Source organism: Argiope bruennichi, chromosome 9, assembly GCF_947563725.1.
Source record: "Argiope bruennichi chromosome 9, qqArgBrue1.1, whole genome shotgun sequence".
Taxonomy (NCBI): domain Eukaryota; kingdom Metazoa; phylum Arthropoda; class Arachnida; order Araneae; family Araneidae; genus Argiope; species Argiope bruennichi.
In genome coordinates, this window is record NC_079159.1 from 79713937 (window position 1) to 79729577 (window position 15641).

The 15641-nt window shown below is 38.6% G+C and overlaps 31 non-coding genes across 31 annotated transcripts; all 31 read right to left on the reverse strand.

Annotated features, from left to right (window-relative positions):
• Positions 1 to 512: 512 nt before the first annotated feature.
• On the reverse strand, positions 513 to 601 carry Trnay-gua (transfer RNA tyrosine (anticodon GUA)). Its single transcript is given in 2 exon segments — positions 513 to 548; positions 565 to 601. It is a non-coding gene; the product is annotated as a tRNA-Tyr (tRNA).
• A 1234-nt stretch (positions 602 to 1835) lies between these two features.
• Trnay-gua (transfer RNA tyrosine (anticodon GUA)) lies at positions 1836 to 1924 on the reverse strand. Its single transcript is given in 2 exon segments — positions 1836 to 1871; positions 1888 to 1924. It is a non-coding gene; the product is annotated as a tRNA-Tyr (tRNA).
• Positions 1925 to 2104: 180 nt separating this feature from the next.
• Positions 2105 to 2193, reverse strand: Trnay-gua (transfer RNA tyrosine (anticodon GUA)). Its single transcript is given in 2 exon segments — positions 2105 to 2140; positions 2157 to 2193. It is a non-coding gene; the product is annotated as a tRNA-Tyr (tRNA).
• Positions 2194 to 2631: 438 nt separating this feature from the next.
• On the reverse strand, positions 2632 to 2720 carry Trnay-gua (transfer RNA tyrosine (anticodon GUA)). Its single transcript is given in 2 exon segments — positions 2632 to 2667; positions 2684 to 2720. It is a non-coding gene; the product is annotated as a tRNA-Tyr (tRNA).
• Positions 2721 to 2900: 180 nt separating this feature from the next.
• Trnay-gua (transfer RNA tyrosine (anticodon GUA)) lies at positions 2901 to 2989 on the reverse strand. Its single transcript is given in 2 exon segments — positions 2901 to 2936; positions 2953 to 2989. It is a non-coding gene; the product is annotated as a tRNA-Tyr (tRNA).
• A 707-nt stretch (positions 2990 to 3696) lies between these two features.
• Positions 3697 to 3785, reverse strand: Trnay-gua (transfer RNA tyrosine (anticodon GUA)). The gene is given in 2 exon segments: positions 3697 to 3732; positions 3749 to 3785. It is a non-coding gene; the product is annotated as a tRNA-Tyr (tRNA).
• A 180-nt stretch (positions 3786 to 3965) lies between these two features.
• Trnay-gua (transfer RNA tyrosine (anticodon GUA)) lies at positions 3966 to 4054 on the reverse strand. Its single transcript is given in 2 exon segments — positions 3966 to 4001; positions 4018 to 4054. It is a non-coding gene; the product is annotated as a tRNA-Tyr (tRNA).
• A 180-nt stretch (positions 4055 to 4234) lies between these two features.
• On the reverse strand, positions 4235 to 4323 carry Trnay-gua (transfer RNA tyrosine (anticodon GUA)). The gene is given in 2 exon segments: positions 4235 to 4270; positions 4287 to 4323. It is a non-coding gene; the product is annotated as a tRNA-Tyr (tRNA).
• A 180-nt stretch (positions 4324 to 4503) lies between these two features.
• Trnay-gua (transfer RNA tyrosine (anticodon GUA)) lies at positions 4504 to 4592 on the reverse strand. Its single transcript is given in 2 exon segments — positions 4504 to 4539; positions 4556 to 4592. It is a non-coding gene; the product is annotated as a tRNA-Tyr (tRNA).
• Positions 4593 to 5568: 976 nt separating this feature from the next.
• Positions 5569 to 5657, reverse strand: Trnay-gua (transfer RNA tyrosine (anticodon GUA)). Its single transcript is given in 2 exon segments — positions 5569 to 5604; positions 5621 to 5657. It is a non-coding gene; the product is annotated as a tRNA-Tyr (tRNA).
• Positions 5658 to 6106: 449 nt separating this feature from the next.
• On the reverse strand, positions 6107 to 6195 carry Trnay-gua (transfer RNA tyrosine (anticodon GUA)). The gene is given in 2 exon segments: positions 6107 to 6142; positions 6159 to 6195. It is a non-coding gene; the product is annotated as a tRNA-Tyr (tRNA).
• A 696-nt stretch (positions 6196 to 6891) lies between these two features.
• Positions 6892 to 6980, reverse strand: Trnay-gua (transfer RNA tyrosine (anticodon GUA)). Its single transcript is given in 2 exon segments — positions 6892 to 6927; positions 6944 to 6980. It is a non-coding gene; the product is annotated as a tRNA-Tyr (tRNA).
• Positions 6981 to 7429: 449 nt separating this feature from the next.
• On the reverse strand, positions 7430 to 7518 carry Trnay-gua (transfer RNA tyrosine (anticodon GUA)). The gene is given in 2 exon segments: positions 7430 to 7465; positions 7482 to 7518. It is a non-coding gene; the product is annotated as a tRNA-Tyr (tRNA).
• A 707-nt stretch (positions 7519 to 8225) lies between these two features.
• Trnay-gua (transfer RNA tyrosine (anticodon GUA)) lies at positions 8226 to 8314 on the reverse strand. Its single transcript is given in 2 exon segments — positions 8226 to 8261; positions 8278 to 8314. It is a non-coding gene; the product is annotated as a tRNA-Tyr (tRNA).
• A 438-nt stretch (positions 8315 to 8752) lies between these two features.
• On the reverse strand, positions 8753 to 8841 carry Trnay-gua (transfer RNA tyrosine (anticodon GUA)). The gene is given in 2 exon segments: positions 8753 to 8788; positions 8805 to 8841. It is a non-coding gene; the product is annotated as a tRNA-Tyr (tRNA).
• Positions 8842 to 9021: 180 nt separating this feature from the next.
• Trnay-gua (transfer RNA tyrosine (anticodon GUA)) lies at positions 9022 to 9110 on the reverse strand. Its single transcript is given in 2 exon segments — positions 9022 to 9057; positions 9074 to 9110. It is a non-coding gene; the product is annotated as a tRNA-Tyr (tRNA).
• Positions 9111 to 9290: 180 nt separating this feature from the next.
• Positions 9291 to 9379, reverse strand: Trnay-gua (transfer RNA tyrosine (anticodon GUA)). The gene is given in 2 exon segments: positions 9291 to 9326; positions 9343 to 9379. It is a non-coding gene; the product is annotated as a tRNA-Tyr (tRNA).
• Positions 9380 to 9559: 180 nt separating this feature from the next.
• On the reverse strand, positions 9560 to 9648 carry Trnay-gua (transfer RNA tyrosine (anticodon GUA)). Its single transcript is given in 2 exon segments — positions 9560 to 9595; positions 9612 to 9648. It is a non-coding gene; the product is annotated as a tRNA-Tyr (tRNA).
• A 448-nt stretch (positions 9649 to 10096) lies between these two features.
• Positions 10097 to 10185, reverse strand: Trnay-gua (transfer RNA tyrosine (anticodon GUA)). The gene is given in 2 exon segments: positions 10097 to 10132; positions 10149 to 10185. It is a non-coding gene; the product is annotated as a tRNA-Tyr (tRNA).
• Positions 10186 to 10365: 180 nt separating this feature from the next.
• On the reverse strand, positions 10366 to 10454 carry Trnay-gua (transfer RNA tyrosine (anticodon GUA)). The gene is given in 2 exon segments: positions 10366 to 10401; positions 10418 to 10454. It is a non-coding gene; the product is annotated as a tRNA-Tyr (tRNA).
• Positions 10455 to 10634: 180 nt separating this feature from the next.
• Positions 10635 to 10723, reverse strand: Trnay-gua (transfer RNA tyrosine (anticodon GUA)). Its single transcript is given in 2 exon segments — positions 10635 to 10670; positions 10687 to 10723. It is a non-coding gene; the product is annotated as a tRNA-Tyr (tRNA).
• A 180-nt stretch (positions 10724 to 10903) lies between these two features.
• Positions 10904 to 10992, reverse strand: Trnay-gua (transfer RNA tyrosine (anticodon GUA)). Its single transcript is given in 2 exon segments — positions 10904 to 10939; positions 10956 to 10992. It is a non-coding gene; the product is annotated as a tRNA-Tyr (tRNA).
• A 449-nt stretch (positions 10993 to 11441) lies between these two features.
• Trnay-gua (transfer RNA tyrosine (anticodon GUA)) lies at positions 11442 to 11530 on the reverse strand. Its single transcript is given in 2 exon segments — positions 11442 to 11477; positions 11494 to 11530. It is a non-coding gene; the product is annotated as a tRNA-Tyr (tRNA).
• Positions 11531 to 12237: 707 nt separating this feature from the next.
• Positions 12238 to 12326, reverse strand: Trnay-gua (transfer RNA tyrosine (anticodon GUA)). Its single transcript is given in 2 exon segments — positions 12238 to 12273; positions 12290 to 12326. It is a non-coding gene; the product is annotated as a tRNA-Tyr (tRNA).
• A 438-nt stretch (positions 12327 to 12764) lies between these two features.
• Positions 12765 to 12853, reverse strand: Trnay-gua (transfer RNA tyrosine (anticodon GUA)). Its single transcript is given in 2 exon segments — positions 12765 to 12800; positions 12817 to 12853. It is a non-coding gene; the product is annotated as a tRNA-Tyr (tRNA).
• Positions 12854 to 13033: 180 nt separating this feature from the next.
• On the reverse strand, positions 13034 to 13122 carry Trnay-gua (transfer RNA tyrosine (anticodon GUA)). Its single transcript is given in 2 exon segments — positions 13034 to 13069; positions 13086 to 13122. It is a non-coding gene; the product is annotated as a tRNA-Tyr (tRNA).
• Positions 13123 to 13302: 180 nt separating this feature from the next.
• Trnay-gua (transfer RNA tyrosine (anticodon GUA)) lies at positions 13303 to 13391 on the reverse strand. The gene is given in 2 exon segments: positions 13303 to 13338; positions 13355 to 13391. It is a non-coding gene; the product is annotated as a tRNA-Tyr (tRNA).
• A 180-nt stretch (positions 13392 to 13571) lies between these two features.
• On the reverse strand, positions 13572 to 13660 carry Trnay-gua (transfer RNA tyrosine (anticodon GUA)). Its single transcript is given in 2 exon segments — positions 13572 to 13607; positions 13624 to 13660. It is a non-coding gene; the product is annotated as a tRNA-Tyr (tRNA).
• A 448-nt stretch (positions 13661 to 14108) lies between these two features.
• Trnay-gua (transfer RNA tyrosine (anticodon GUA)) lies at positions 14109 to 14197 on the reverse strand. Its single transcript is given in 2 exon segments — positions 14109 to 14144; positions 14161 to 14197. It is a non-coding gene; the product is annotated as a tRNA-Tyr (tRNA).
• A 180-nt stretch (positions 14198 to 14377) lies between these two features.
• On the reverse strand, positions 14378 to 14466 carry Trnay-gua (transfer RNA tyrosine (anticodon GUA)). Its single transcript is given in 2 exon segments — positions 14378 to 14413; positions 14430 to 14466. It is a non-coding gene; the product is annotated as a tRNA-Tyr (tRNA).
• A 718-nt stretch (positions 14467 to 15184) lies between these two features.
• Positions 15185 to 15273, reverse strand: Trnay-gua (transfer RNA tyrosine (anticodon GUA)). The gene is given in 2 exon segments: positions 15185 to 15220; positions 15237 to 15273. It is a non-coding gene; the product is annotated as a tRNA-Tyr (tRNA).
• Between the last annotated feature and the right edge of the window lie 368 nt (positions 15274 to 15641).

Below are 15641 nucleotides of genomic sequence, written 5' to 3' on the forward strand. Positions count from 1 at the left end.
ACCTATGGATATCGTCTTTAGGGCAGCTACAGTCCACCGCTCTGCCAACTGAGCTATCGACGGATGCGAATGTTTTGCTGATTTCATTTTTTCAGATATAAGTTCAGTTAAAGGAGTAGAAGGATGTTCAACAAAACAAAATGCTAACTATAATATTTCGAACAATTACTTATTCGAAAGAGAGCTGGGAATCTAGCAAATCGAACGAAACTACACTTTTAAATTCCAATCAAAATAACATCTTCCGTCGAGCCGGAGTCGAACTAGCGACCTATGGATATCGTCTTTAGGGCAGCTGCAGTCCACCGCTCTGCCAACTGAGCTATCGACGGATGCGAAGGTTTTGCTGATTTCATTTTTTCAGATATAAGTTCAGTTAAAGGAGTAGAAGGATGTTCAACAAAACAAAATGCTAACTATAATATTTCGAACAATTACTTATTCGAAAGAGAGCTGGGAATCTAGCAAATCGAACGAAACTACACTTTTAAATTCCAATCAAAATAACATCTTCCGTCGAGCCGGAGTCGAACCAGCGACCTATGGATATCGTCTTTAGGGCATCTACAGTCCACCGCTCTACCAACTGAGCTATCGACGGATGCGAAGGTTTTGTTGATTTCATTTTTTCAGATATAAGTTCAGTTAAAGGAGTAGAAGGATGTTCAACAAAACAAAATGCTAACTATAATATTTCGAACAATTACTTATTCGAAAGAGAGCTGGGAATCTAGCAAATCGAACGAAACTACACTTTTAAATTAAAATCAAAATAACATCTTCCGTCGAGCCGCAGCCGAACCAGCGACCTATGGATATCGACTTTAGGGCATCTACAGTCCACCGATCTGACAACTGAGATATCGACGGATGCGAAGGATTTGCTGATTTCATTTTTCCAGATTGAAGTTCAGTTAAAGGAGGAGAAGGATGTTCAACAAAACAAAATTCTAACTAAGATATTTGAAACAATTACTTATTTGAAAAAGAGCTAGGAATCTAGCAATTCGAACGAAACTACACTTTTAAATTCCAATCAAAATAACATCTTCCGTCGAGCCAGCGACCTATGGATATCGTCTTTAGGGCATCTACAGTCCACCGCTCTGCCAACTGAGCTATCAACGGATGCGAAGGTTTTGCTGATTTCATTTTTTAATATTGAAGTTCAGTTAAAGGAGTATAAGGATGTTCAACAAAACAAAATGCTAACTATAATATTTCCAACAATTACTTATTCGAAAAAGAGCTGGGAATCTAGCAAATCGAACGAAAGTACACTTTTAAATTCCAATCAAAATAACATCTTCCGTCGAGCCAGCGACCTATGGATATCGTCTTTAGGGCATCTACAGTCCACCGCTCTGCCAACTGAGCTATCAACGGATGCGAAGGTTTTGCTGATTTCATTTTTTAATATTGAAGTTCAGTTAAAGGAGTATAAGGATGTTCAACAAAACAAAATGCTAACTATAATATTTCCAACAATTACTTATTCGAAAAAGAGCTGGGAATCTAGCAAATCGAACGAAAGTACACTTTTAAATTCCAATCAAAATAACATCTTCCGTCGAGCCGGAGTCGAACCAGCGACCTATGGATATCGTCTTTAGGGCAGCTACAGTCCACCGCTCTGCCAACTGTGCTATCGACGGATGCGAAGGTTTTGCTCATTTTATTTTTTCAGATTGAAGTTCATTTAAAGGAGTAGAAGGATGTTCAACAAAACAAAATGCTAACTATAATATTTCCAACAATTACTTATTCGAAAAAGAGCTGGGAATCTAGCAAATCGAACGAAACTACACTTTTAAATTCCAATCAAAATAACATCTTCCGCCGAGCCGGAGTCGAACCAGCGACCTATGGATATCGTCTTTAGGGCAGCTACAGTCCACCGCTCTGACAACTGAGCTATCGACGGATGCGAAGGCTTTGCTGATTTTATTTTTTAAGATTGAAGTTCAGTTAAAGGAGTAGAAGGATGTTCAACAAAACAAAATGCTAACTAATATATTTCCAACATTTACTTATTCGAAAGAGAGCTGGGAATCTAGCAAATCGAACGAAACTACACTTTTAAATTCCAATCAAAATAACATCTTCCGTCGAGCCGGAGTCGAACCAGCGACCTATGGATATCGTCTTTAGGGCATCTACAGTCCACCACTCTGCCAACTGAGCTATCAACGGATGCGAAGGTTTTGCTGATTTCATTTTTTAATATTGAAGTTCAGTTAAAGGTGTATAAGGATGTTCAACAAAACAAAATGCTAACTATAATATTTCCAACAATTACTTATTCGAAAAAGAGCTGGGAATCTAGCAAATCGAACGAAACTACACTTTTAAATTCCAATCAAAGCAACATCTTAAGTCGAGCCAGCGACCTATGGATATCGTCTTTAGGGCAGCTACAGTCCACCGCTCTGCCAACTGAGCTATCGACGGATGCGAATGTTTTGCTGATTTCATTTTTTCAGATATAAGTTCAGTTAAAGGAGTAGAAGGATGTTCAACAAAACAAAATGCTAACTATAATATTTCGAACAATTACTTATTCGAAAGAGAGCTGGGAATCTAGCAAATCGAACGAAACTACACTTTTAAATTCCAATCAAAATAACATCTTCCGTCGAGCCGGAGTCGAACCAGCGACCTATGGATATCGTCTTTAGGGCAGCTACAGTCCACCACTCTGCCAACTGAGCTATCGACGGATGCGAAGGTTTTGCTGATTTCATTTTTTCAGATATAAGTTCAGTTAAAGGAGTAGAAGGATGTTCAACAAAACAAAATGCTAACTATAATATTTCGAACAATTACTTATTCGAAAGAGAGCTGGGAATCTAGCAAATCGAACGAAACTACACTTTTAAATTCCAATCAAAATAACATCTTCCGTCGAGCCGGAGTCGAACCAGCGACCTATGGATATCGTCTTTAGGGCATCTACAGTCCACCGCTCTACCAACTGAGCTATCGACGGATGCGAAGGTTTTGTTGATTTCATTTTTTCAGATATAAGTTCAGTTAAAGGAGTAGAAGGATGTTCAACAAAACAAAATGCTAACTATAATATTTCGAACAATTACTTATTCGAAAGAGAGCTGGGAATCTAGCAAATCGAACGAAACTACACTTTTAAATTAAAATCAAAATAACATCTTCCGTCGAGCCGCAGCCGAACCAGCGACCTATGGATATCGACTTTAGGGCATCTATAGTCCACCGATCTGACAACTGAGATATCGACGGATGCGAAGGATTTGCTGATTTCATTTTTCCAGATTGAAGTTCAGTTAAAGGAGGAGAAGGATGTTCAACAAAACAAAATGCTAACTATAATATTTCCAACAATTACTTATTCGAAAAAGAGCTGGGAATCTAGCAAATCGAACGAAAGTACACTTTTAAATTCCAATCAAAATAACATCTTCCGTCGAGCCAGCGACCTATGGATATCGTCTTTAGGGCATCTACAGTCTACCGCTCTGCCAACTGAGCTATCAACGGGTGCGAAGGTTTTGCTGATTTCATTTTTTAATATTGAAGTTCAGTTAAAGGAGTATAAGGATGTTCAACAAAACAAAATGCTAACTATAATATTTCCAACAATTACTTATTCGAAAAAGAGCTGGGAATCTAGCAAATCGAACGAAAGTACACTTTTAAATTCCAATCAAAATAACATCTTCCGTCGAGCCGGAGTCGAACCAGCGACCTATGGATATCGTCTTTAGGGCAGCTACAGTCCACCGCTCTGCCAACTGAGCTATCGACGGATGCGAAGGTTTTGCTGATTTTATTTTTTCAGATTGAAGTTCATTTAAAGGAGTAGAAGGATGTTCAACAAAACAAAATGCTAACTATAATATTTCCAACAATTACTTATTCGAAAAAGAGCTGGGAATCTAGCAAATCGAACGAAACTACTATTTTAAATTCCAATCAAAATAACATCTTCCGTCGAGCCGGAGTCGAACCAGCGACCTATGGATATCGTCTTTAGGGCATCTACAGTCCACCGCTCTGCCAACTGAGCTATCGACGGATGCGAAGGTGTTGCTGATTTTATTTTTTCATATTGAAGTTCAGTTAAACGAGGAGAAGAATGTTCAACAAAACAAAATGCTAACTATAATATTTCCAACAATTACTTATTCGAAAAAGAGCTGGGAATCTAGCAAATCGAACGAAACTACACTTTTAAATTCCAATCAAAATAACATCTTCCGTCGAGCCGGAGTCGAACCAGCGACCTATGGATATCGTCTTTAGGGCAGCTACAGTCCACCGCTCTGACAACTGAGCTATCGACGGATGCGAAGGCTTTGCTGATTTTATTTTTTAAGATTGAAGTTCAGTTAAAGGAGTAGAAGGATGTTCAACAAAACAAAATGCTAACTAATATATTTCCAACATTTACTTATTCGAAAGAGAGCTGGGAATCTAGCAAATCGAACGAAACTACACTTTTACATTCCAATCAAAATAACATCTTCCGTCGAGCCGGAGTCGAACCAGCGACCTATGGATATCGTCTTTAGGGCATCTACAGTCCACCGCTCTGCCAACTGAGCTATCAACGGATGCGAAGGTTTTGCTGATTTCATTTTTTAATATTGAAGTTCAGTTAAAGGTGTATAAGGATGTTCAACAAAACAAAATGCTAACTAAAATATTTCCAACAATTACTTATTCGAAAAAAAGCTGGGAATCTAGCAAATCGAACGAAACTACCCTTTTAAATTCCAATCAAAATAACATCTTCCGTCGAGCCGGAGTCGAACCAGCGACCTACGGATATCGTCTTTAGGGCAGCTACTGTCCACCGCTCTGCCAACTGAGCTATCGACGGATGCGAAGGGTTTGCTGATTTCATTTTTTCAGATTGAAGTTCAGTTAAAGGAGTAGAAGGATGTTCAACAAAACAAAACGCTAACTATAATATTTCGAACAATTACTTATTCGAAAGAGAGCTGGGAATCTAGCAAATCGAACGAAACTACACTTTTAAATTCCAATCAAAGCAACATCTTCCGTCGAGCCAGCGACCTATGGATATCGTCTTTAGGGCAGCTACAGTCCACCGCTCTGCCAACTGAGCTATCGACGGATGCGAATGTTTTGCTGATTTCATTTTTTCAGATATAAGTTCAGTTAAAGGAGTAGAAGGATGTTCAACAAAACAAAATGCTAACTATAATATTTCGAACAATTACTTATTCGAAAGAGAGCTGGGAATCTAGCAAATCGAACGAAACTACACTTTTAAATTCCAATCAAAATAACATCTTCCGTCGAGCCGCAGCCGAACCAGCGATCTATGGATATCGACTTTAGGGCATCTACAGTCCACCGATCTGACAACTGAGATATCGACGGATGCGAAGGATTTGCTGATTTCATTTTTCCAGATTGAAGTTCAGTTAAAGGAGGAGAAGGATGTTCAACAAAACAAAATGCTAACTATAATATTTGAAACAATTACTTATTCGAAAAAGAGCTAGGAATCTAGCAATTCGAACGAAACTACACTTTTAAATTCAAATCAAAATAACATCTTCCGTCGAACCGGAGTCGAACCAGCGACCTATGGATATCGTCTTTAGGGCATCTACAGTCCACCGCTCTACCATCTGAGCTATCGACGGATGCGAAGGTTTTGTTGATTTCATTTTTTCAGATATAAGTTCAGTTAAAGGAGTAGAAGGATGTTCAACAAAACAAAATGCTAACTATAATATTTCGAACAATTACTTATTCCAAAGAGAGCTGGGAATCTAGCAAATCGAACGAAACTACTCTTTTAAATTAAAATCAAAATAACATCTTCCGTCGAGCCGCAGCCGAACCAGCGACCTATGGATATCGACTTTAGGGCATCTACAGTCCACCGATCTGACAACTGAGATATCGACGGATGCGAAGGATTTGCTGATTTCATTTTTCCAGATTGAAGTTCAGTTAAAGGAGGAGAAGGATGTTCAACAAAACAAAATTCTAACTAAAATATTTGAAACAATTACTTATTCGAAAAAGAGCTAGGAATCTAGCAATTCGAACGAAACTACACTTTTAAATTCCAATCAAAATAACATCTTCCGTCGAGCCGGAGTCGAACCAGCGACCTATGGATATCGTCTTTAGGGCATCTACAGTCCACCGCTCTACCAACTGAGCTATCGACGGATGCGAAGGTTTTGTTGATTTCATTTTTTCATATTGAAGTTCAGTTAAAGGAGGAGAAGGATGTTCAACAAAACAAAATGCTAACTATAATATTTCCAACAATTACTTATTCGAAAGAGAGCTGGGAATCTAGCAAATCGAACGAAACTACACTTTTAAATTCCAATCAAAATAACATGTTCCGTCGAGCCAGCGACCTATGGATATCGTCTTTAGGGCATCTACAGTCCACCGCTCTGCCAACTGAGCTATCAACGGATGCGAAGGTTTTGCTGATTTCATTTTTTAATATTGAAGTTCAGTTAAAGGAGTATAAGGATGTTCAACAAAACAAAATGCTAACTATAATATTTCCAACAATTACTTATTCGAAAAAGAGCTGGGAATCTAGCAAATCGAACGAAAGTACACTTTTAAATTCCAATCAAAATAACATCTTCCGTCGAGCCAGCGACCTATGGATATCGTCTTTAGGGCATCTACAGTCCACCGCTCTGCCAACTGAGCTATCAACGGATGCGAAGGTTTTGCTGATTTCATTTTTTAATATTGAAGTTCAGTTAAAGGAGTATAAGGATGTTCAACAAAACAAAATGCTAACTATAATATTTCCAACAATTACTTATTCGAAAAAGAGCTGGGAATCTAGCAAATCGAACGAAAGTACACTTTTAAATTCCAATCAAAATAACATCCTCCGTCGAGCCGGAGTCGAACCAGCGACCTATGGATATCGTCTTTAGGGCAGCTACAGTCCACCGCTCTGCCAACTGAGCTATCGACGGATGCGAAGGTTTTGCTGATTTTATTTTTTCAGATTGAAGTTCATTTAAAGGAGTAGAAGGATGTTCAACAAAACAAAATGCTAACTATAATATTTCCAACAATTACTTATTCGAAAAAGAGCTGGGAATCTAGCAAATCGAACGAAAGTACACTTTTAAATTCCAATCAAAATAACATCTTCCGTCGAGCCGGAGTCGAACCAGCGACCTATGAATATCGTCTTTAGGGCATCTACAGTCCACCTCTCTGCCAACTGAGCTAACAACATTTGTGATGGTGTTGCTGATTTCATTTTTTCATATTGAAGTTCAGTTAAAGGAGGAGAATGATGTTCAACAAAACAAAATGCTAACTATAATATTTCCAACAATTACTTATTCGAAAAAGAGCTGGGAATCTAGCAAATCGAACGAAACTACACTTTTAAATTCCAATCAAAATAACATCTTCCGTCGAGCCGGAGTCGAACCAGCGACCTATGGATATCGTCTTTAGGGCAGCTACAGTCCACCGCTCTGCCAACTGAGCTATCGACGGATGCGAAGGGTTTGCTGATTTCATTTTTTCAGATTGAAGTTCAGTTAAAGGAGTAGAAGGATGTTCAACAAAACAAAATGCTAACTATAATATTTCGAACAATTACTTATTCGAAAGAGAGCTGGGAATCTAGCAAATCGAACGAAACTACACTTTTAAATTCCAATCAAAGCAACATCTTCCGTCGAGCCAGCGACCTATGGATATCGTCTTTAGGGCAGCTACAGTCCACCGCTCTGCCAACTGAGCTATCGACGGATGCGAATGTTTTGCTGATTTCATTTTTTCAGATATAAGTTCAGTTAAAGGAGTAGAAGGATGTTCAACAAAACAAAATGCTAACTATAATATTTCGAACAATTACTTATTCGAAAGTGAGCTGGGAATCTAGCAAATCGAACGAAACTACACTTTTAAATTCCAATCAAAATAACATCTTCCGTCGAGCCGCAGCCGAACCAGCGACCTATGGATATCTACTTTAGGGCATCTACAGTCCACCGATCTGACAACTGAGATATCGACGGATGCGAAGGATTTGCTGATTTCATTTTTCCAGATTGAAGTTCAGTTAAAGGAGGAGAAGGATGTTCAACAAAACAAAATTCTAACTAAAATATTTGAAACAATTACTTATTCGAAAAAGAGCTAGGAATCTAGCAATTCGAACGAAACTACACTTTTAAATTCCAATCAAAATAACATCTTCCGTCGAGCCGGAGTCGAACCAGCGACCTATGGATATCGTCTTTAGGGCATCTACAGTCCACCGCTCTACCAACTGAGCTATCGACGGATGCGAAGGTTTTGTTGATTTCATTTTTTCATATTGAAGTTCAGTTAAAGGAGGAGAAGGATGTTCAACAAAACAAAATGCTAACTATAATATTTCCAACATTTACTTATTCGAAAGAGAGCTGGGAATCTAGCAAATCGAACGAAACTACACTTTTAAATTCCAATCAATATAACATCTTCCGTCGAGCCAGCGACCTATGGATATCGTCTTTAGGGCATCTACAGTCCACCGCTCTGCCAACTGACCTATCAACGGATGCGAAGGTTTTGCAGATTTCATTTTTTAATATTGAAGTTCAGTTAAAGGAGTATAAGGATGTTCAACAAAACAAAATGCTCACTATAATATTTCCAACAATTACTTATTCGAAAAAGAGCTGGGAATCTAGCAAATCGAACGAAAGTACACTTTTAAATTCCAATCAAAATAACATCTTCCGTCGAGCCGGAGTCGAACCAGCGACCTATGGATATCGTCTTTAGGGCAGCTACAGTCCACCGCTCTGCCAACTGAGCTATCGACGGATGCGAAGGTTTTGCTGATTTTATTTTTTCAGATTGAAGTTCATTTAAAGGAGTAGAAGGATGTTCAACAAAACAAAATGCTAACTATAATATTTCCAACAATTACTTATTCGAAAAAGAGCTGGGAATCTAGCAAATCGAACGAAACTACTATTTTAAATTCCAATCAAAATAACATCTTCCGTCGAGCCGGAGTCGAACCAGCGACCTATGGATATCGTCTTTAGGACATCTACAGTCCACCGCTCTGCCAACTGAGCTATCGACGGATGCGAAGGTGTTGCTGATTTTATTTTTTCATATTGAATTTCAGTTAAACGAGGAGAAGAATGTTCAACAAAACAAAATGCTAACTATAATATTTCCAACAATTACTTATTCGAAAAAGAGCTGGGAATCTAGCAAATCGAACGAAACTACACTTTTAAATTCCAATCAAAATAACATCTTCCATCGAGCCGGAGTCGAACCAGCGACCTATGGATATCGTCTTTAGGGCAGCTACAGTCCACCGCTCTGACAACTGAGCTATCGACGGATGCGAAGGTTTTGCTGATTTTATTTTTTAAGATTGAAGTTCAGTTAAAGGAGTAGAAGGATGTTCAACAAAACAAAATGCTAACTAATATATTTCCAACATTTACTTATTCGAAAGAGAGCTGGGAATCTAGCAAATCGAACGAAACTACACTTTTAAATTCCAATCAAAATAACATCTTCCGTCGAGCCGGAGTCGAACCAGCGACCTATGGATATCGTCTTTAGGGCAGCTACAGTCCACCGCTCTGCCAACTGAGCTATCGACGGATGCGAAGGTTTGCTGATTTCATTTTTTCAGATTGAAGTTCAGTTAAAGGAGTAGAAGGATTTTCAACAAAACAAAATGCTAACTATAATATTTCGAACAATTACTTATTCGAAAGAGAGCTGGGAATCTAGCAAATCGAACGAAGCTACACTTTTAAATTCCAATCAAAATAACATCTTCCGTCGAGCCGGAGTCGAACCAGCGACCTATGGATATCGTCTTTAGGGCAGCTACAGTCCACCGATCTGACAACCGAGATATCGACGGATGCGAAGGATTTGCTGATTTCATTTTTCCAGATTGAAGTTCAGTTAAAGAAGGAGAAGGATGTTCAACAAAACAAAATTCTAACTAAAATATTTGAAACAATTACTTATTCGAAAAAGAGCTAGGAATCAAGCAATTCGAACGAAACTACACTTTTAAATTCCAATCAAAATAACATCTTCCGTCGAGCCGGAGTCGAACCAGCGACCTATGGATATCGTCTTTAGGGCATCTACAGTCCACCGCTCTGCCAACTGAGCTATCGACGGATGCGAAGGTTTTGCTGATTTCATTTTTTCTGATTGAAGTTCAGTTAAAGGAGTAGAAGGATGTTCAACAAAACAAAATGCTAACTATAATATTTCCAACAATTACTTATTCGAAAAAGAGCTGGGAATCTAGCAAATCGAACGAAACTACTATTTTAAATTCCAATCAAAATAACATCTTCCGTCGAGCCGGAGTCGAACCAGCGACCTATGGATATCGTCTTTAGGGCATCTACAGTCCACCGCTCTGCCAACTGAGCTATCGACGGATGCGAAGGTGTTGCTGATTTTATTTTTTCATATTGAAGTTCAGTTAAACGAGGAGAAGAATGTTCAACAAAACAAAATGCTAACTATAATATTTCCAACAATTACTTATTCGAAAAAGAGCTGGGAATCTAGCAAATCGAACGAAACTACACTTTTAAATTCCAATCAAAATAACATCTTCCGTCGAGCCGGAGTCGAACCAGCGACCTATGGATATCGTCTTTAGGGCAGCTACAGTCCACCGCTCTGACAACTGAGCTATCGACGGATGCGAAGGCTTTGCTGATTTTATTTTTTAAGATTGAAGTTCAGTTAAAGGAGTAGAAGGATGTTCAACAAAACAAAATGCTAACTAATATATTTCCAACATTTACTTATTCGAAAGAGAGCTGGGAATCTAGCAAATCGAACGAAACTACACTTTTAAATTCCAATCAAAATAACATCTTCCGTCGAGCCGGAGTCGAACCAGCGACCTATGGATATCGTCTTTAGGGCATCTACAGTCCACCGCTCTGCCAACTGAGCTATCAACGGATGCGAAGGTTTTGCTGATTTCATTTTTTAATATTGAAGTTCAGTTAAAGGAGTATAAGGATGTTCAACAAAACAAAATGCTAACTATAATATTTCCAACAATTACTTATTCGAAAAAGAGCTGGGAATCTAGCAAATCGAACGAAACTACACTTTTAAATTCCAATCAAAATAACATCTTCCGTCGAGCCGGAGTCGAACCAGCGACCTATGGATATCGTCTTTAGGGCATCTACAGTCCACCTCTCTGCCAACTGAGCTAACAACATTTGTGAAGGTGTTGCTGATTTCATTTTTTCATATTGAAGTTCAGTTAAAGGAGGAGAATGATGTTCAACAAAACAAAATGCTAACTATAATATTTCCAACAATTACTTATTCGAAAAAGAGCTGGGAATCTAGCAAATCGAACGAAACTACACTTTTAAATTCCAATCAAAATAACATCTTCCGTCGAGCCGGAGTCGAACCAGCGACCTATGGATATCGTCTTTAGGGCAGCTACAGTCCACCGCTCTGCCAACTGAGCTATCGACGGATGCGAAGGGTTTGCTGATTTCATTTTTTCAGATTGAAGTTCAGTTAAAGGAGTAGAAGGATGTTCAACAAAACAAAATGCTAACTATAATATTTCGAACAATTAATTATTCGAAAGAGAGCTGGGAATCTAGCAAATCGAACGAAACTACACTTTTAAATTCCAATCAAAGCAACATCTTCCGTCGAGCCAGCGACCTATGGATATCGTCTTTAGGGCAGCTACAGTCCACCGCTCTGCCAACTGAGCTATCGACGGATGCGAATGTTTTGCTGATTTCATTTTTTCAGATATAAGTTCAGTTAAAGGAGTAGAAGGATGTTCAACAAAACAAAATGCTAACTATAATATTTCGAACAATTACTTATTCGAAAGTGAGCTGGGAATCTAGCAAATCGAACGAAACTACACTTTTAAATTCCAATCAAAATAACATCTTCCGTCGAGCCGCAGCCGAACCAGCGACCTATGGATATCTACTTTAGGGCATCTACAGTCCACCGATCTGACAACTGAGATATCGACGGATGCGAAGGATTTGCTGATTTCATTTTTCCAGATTGAAGTTCAGTTAAAGGAGGAGAAGGATGTTCAACAAAACAAAATTCTAACTAAAATATTTGAAACAATTACTTATTCGAAAAAGAGCTAGGAATCTAGCAATTCGAACGAAACTACACTTTTAAATTCCAATCAAAATAACATCTTCCGTCGAGCCGGAGTCGAACCAGCGACCTATGGATATCGTCTTTAGGGCATCTACAGTCCACCGCTCTACCAACTGAGCTATCGACGGATGCGAAGGTTTTGTTGATTTCATTTTTTCATATTGAAGTTCAGTTAAAGGAGGAGAAGGATGTTCAACAAAACAAAATGCTAACTATAATATTTCCAACATTTACTTATTCGAAAGAGAGCTGGGAATCTAGCAAATCGAACGAAACTACACTTTTAAATTCCAATCAAAATAACATCTTCCGTCGAGCCAGCGACCTATGAATATCGTCTTTAGGGCATCTACAGTCCACCGCTCTGCCAACTGACCTATCAACGGATGCGAAGGTTTTGCAGATTTCATTTTTTAATATTGAAGTTCAGTTAAAGGAGGAGAAGGATGTTCAACAAAACAAAATGCTCACTATAATATTTCCAACAATTACTTATTCGAAAAAGAGCTGGGAATCTAGCAAATCGAACGAAAGTACACTTTTAAATTCCAATCAAAATAACATCTTCCGTCGAGCCGGAGTCGAACCAGCGACCTATGGATATCGTCTTTAGGGCAGCTACAGTCCACCGCTCTGCCAACTGAGCTATCGACGGATGCGAAGGTTTTGCTGATTTTATTTTTTCAGATTGAAGTTCATTTAAAGGAGTAGAAGGATGTTCAACAAAACAAAATGCTAACTATAATATTTCCAACAATTACTTATTCGAAAAAGAGCTGGGAATCTAGCAAATCGAACGAAACTACTATTTTAAATTCCAATCAAAATAACATCTTCCGTCGAGCCGGAGTCGAACCAGCGACCTATGGATATCGTCTTTAGGGCATCTACAGTCCACCGCTCTGCCAACTGAGCTATCGACGGATGCGAAGGTGTTGCTGATTTTATTTTTTCATATTGAATTTCAGTTAAACGAGGAGAAGAATGTTCAACAAAACAAAATGCTAACTATAATATTTCCAACAATTACTTATTCGAAAAAGAGCTGGGAATCTAGCAAATCGAACGAAACTACACTTTTAAATTCCAATCAAAATAACATCTTCCATCGAGCCGGAGTCGAACCAGCGACCTATGGATATCGTCTTTAGGGCAGCTACAGTCCACCGCTCTGACAACTGAGCTATCGACGGATGCGAAGGTTTTGCTGATTTTATTTTTTAAGATTGAAGTTCAGTTAAAGGAGTAGAAGGATGTTCAACAAAACAAAATGCTAACTAATATATTTCCAACATTTACTTATTCGAAAGAGAGCTGGGAATCTAGCAAATCGAACGAAACTACACTTTTAAATTCCAATCAAAATAACATCTTCCGTCGAGCCGGAGTCGAACCAGCGACCTATGGATATCGTCTTTAGGGCAGCTACAGTCCACCGCTCTGCCAACTGAGCTATCGACGGATGCGAAGGTTTGCTGATTTCATTTTTTCAGATTGAAGTTCAGTTAAAGGAGTAGAAGGATTTTCAACAAAACAAAATGCTAACTATAATATTTCGAACAATTACTTATTCGAAAGAGAGCTGGGAATCTAGCAAATCGAACGAAGCTACACTTTTAAATTCCAATCAAAATAACATCTTCCGTCGAGCCGGAGTCGAACCAGCGACCTATGGATATCGTCTTTAGGGCAGCAACAGTCCACCGATCTGACAACTGAGATATCGACGGATGCGAAGGATTTGCTGATTTCATTTTTCCAGATTGAAGTTCAGTTAAAGGAGGAGAAGGATGTTCAACAAAACAAAATTCTAACTAAAATATTTGAAACAATTACTTATTCGAAAAAGAGCTAGGAATCTAGCAATTCGAACGAAACTACACTTTTAAATTCCAATCAAAATAACATCTTCCGTCGAGCCGGAGTCGAACCAGCGACCTATGGATATCGTCTTTAGGGCATCTACAGTCCACCGCTCTGCCAACTGAGCTATCGACGGATGCGAAGGTTTTGCTGATTTCATTTTTTCTGATTGAAGTTCAGTTAAAGGAGTAGAAGGATGTTCAACAAAACAAAATGCTAACTATAATATTTCCAACAATTACTTATTCGAAAAAGAGCTGGGAATCTAGCAAATCGAACGAAACTACTATTTTAAATTCCAATCAAAATAACATCTTCCGTCGAGCCGGAGTCGAACCAGCGACCTATGGATATCGTCTTTAGGGCATCTACAGTCCACCGCTCTGCCAACTGAGCTATCGACGGATGCGAAGGTGTTGCTGATTTTATTTTTTCATATTGAAGTTCAGTTAAACGAGGAGAAGAATGTTCAACAAAACAAAATGCTAACTATAATATTTCCAACAATTACTTATTCGAAAAAGAGCTGGGAATCTAGCAAATCGAACGAAACTACACTTTTAAATTCCAATCAAAATAACATCTTCCGTCGAGGCGGAGTCGAACCAGCGACCTATGGATATCGTCTTTAGGGCATCTACAGTCCACCGCTCTGCCAACTGAGCTATCAACGGATGCGAAGGTTTTGCTGATTTCATTTTTTAATATTGAAGTTCAGTTAAAGGAGTATAAGGATGTTCAACAAAACAAAATGCTAACTATAATATTTCCAACAATTACTTATTCGAAAAAGAGCTGGGAATCTAGCAAATCGAACGAAAGTACACTTTTAAATTCCAATCAAAATAACATCTTCCGTCGAGCCGGAGTCGAACCAGCGACCTATGGATATCGTCTTTAGGGCATCTACAGTCCACCTCTCTGCCAACTGAGCTAACAACATTTGTGAAGGTGTTGCTGATTTCATTTTTTCATATTGAAGTTCAGTTAAAGGAGGAGAATGATGTTCAACAAAACAAAATGCTAACTATAATATTTCCAACAATTACTTATTCGAAAAAGAGCTGGGAATCTAGCAAATCGAACGAAACTACACTTTTAAATTCCAATCAAAATAACATCTTCCGTCGAGCCGGAGTCGAACCAGCGACCTATGGATATCGTCTTTAGGGCAGCTACAGTCCACCGCTCTGCCAACTGAGCTATCGACGGATGCGAAGGGTTTGCTGATTTCATTTTTTCAGATTGAAGTTCAGTTAAAGGAGTAGAAGGATGTTCAACAAAACAAAATGCTAACTATAATATTTCGAACAATTACTTATTCGAAAGAGAGCTGGGAATCTAGCAAATCGAACGAAACTACACTTTTAAATTCCAATCAAAGCAACATCTTCCGTCGAGCCAGCGACCTATGGATATCGTCTTTAGGGCAGCTACAGTCCACCGCTCTGCCAACTGAGCTATCGACGGATGCGAATGTTTTGCTGATTTCATTTTTTCAGATATAAGTTCAGTTAAAGGAGTAGAAGGATGTTCAACAAAACAAAATGCTAACTATAATATTTCAAACAATTACTTAT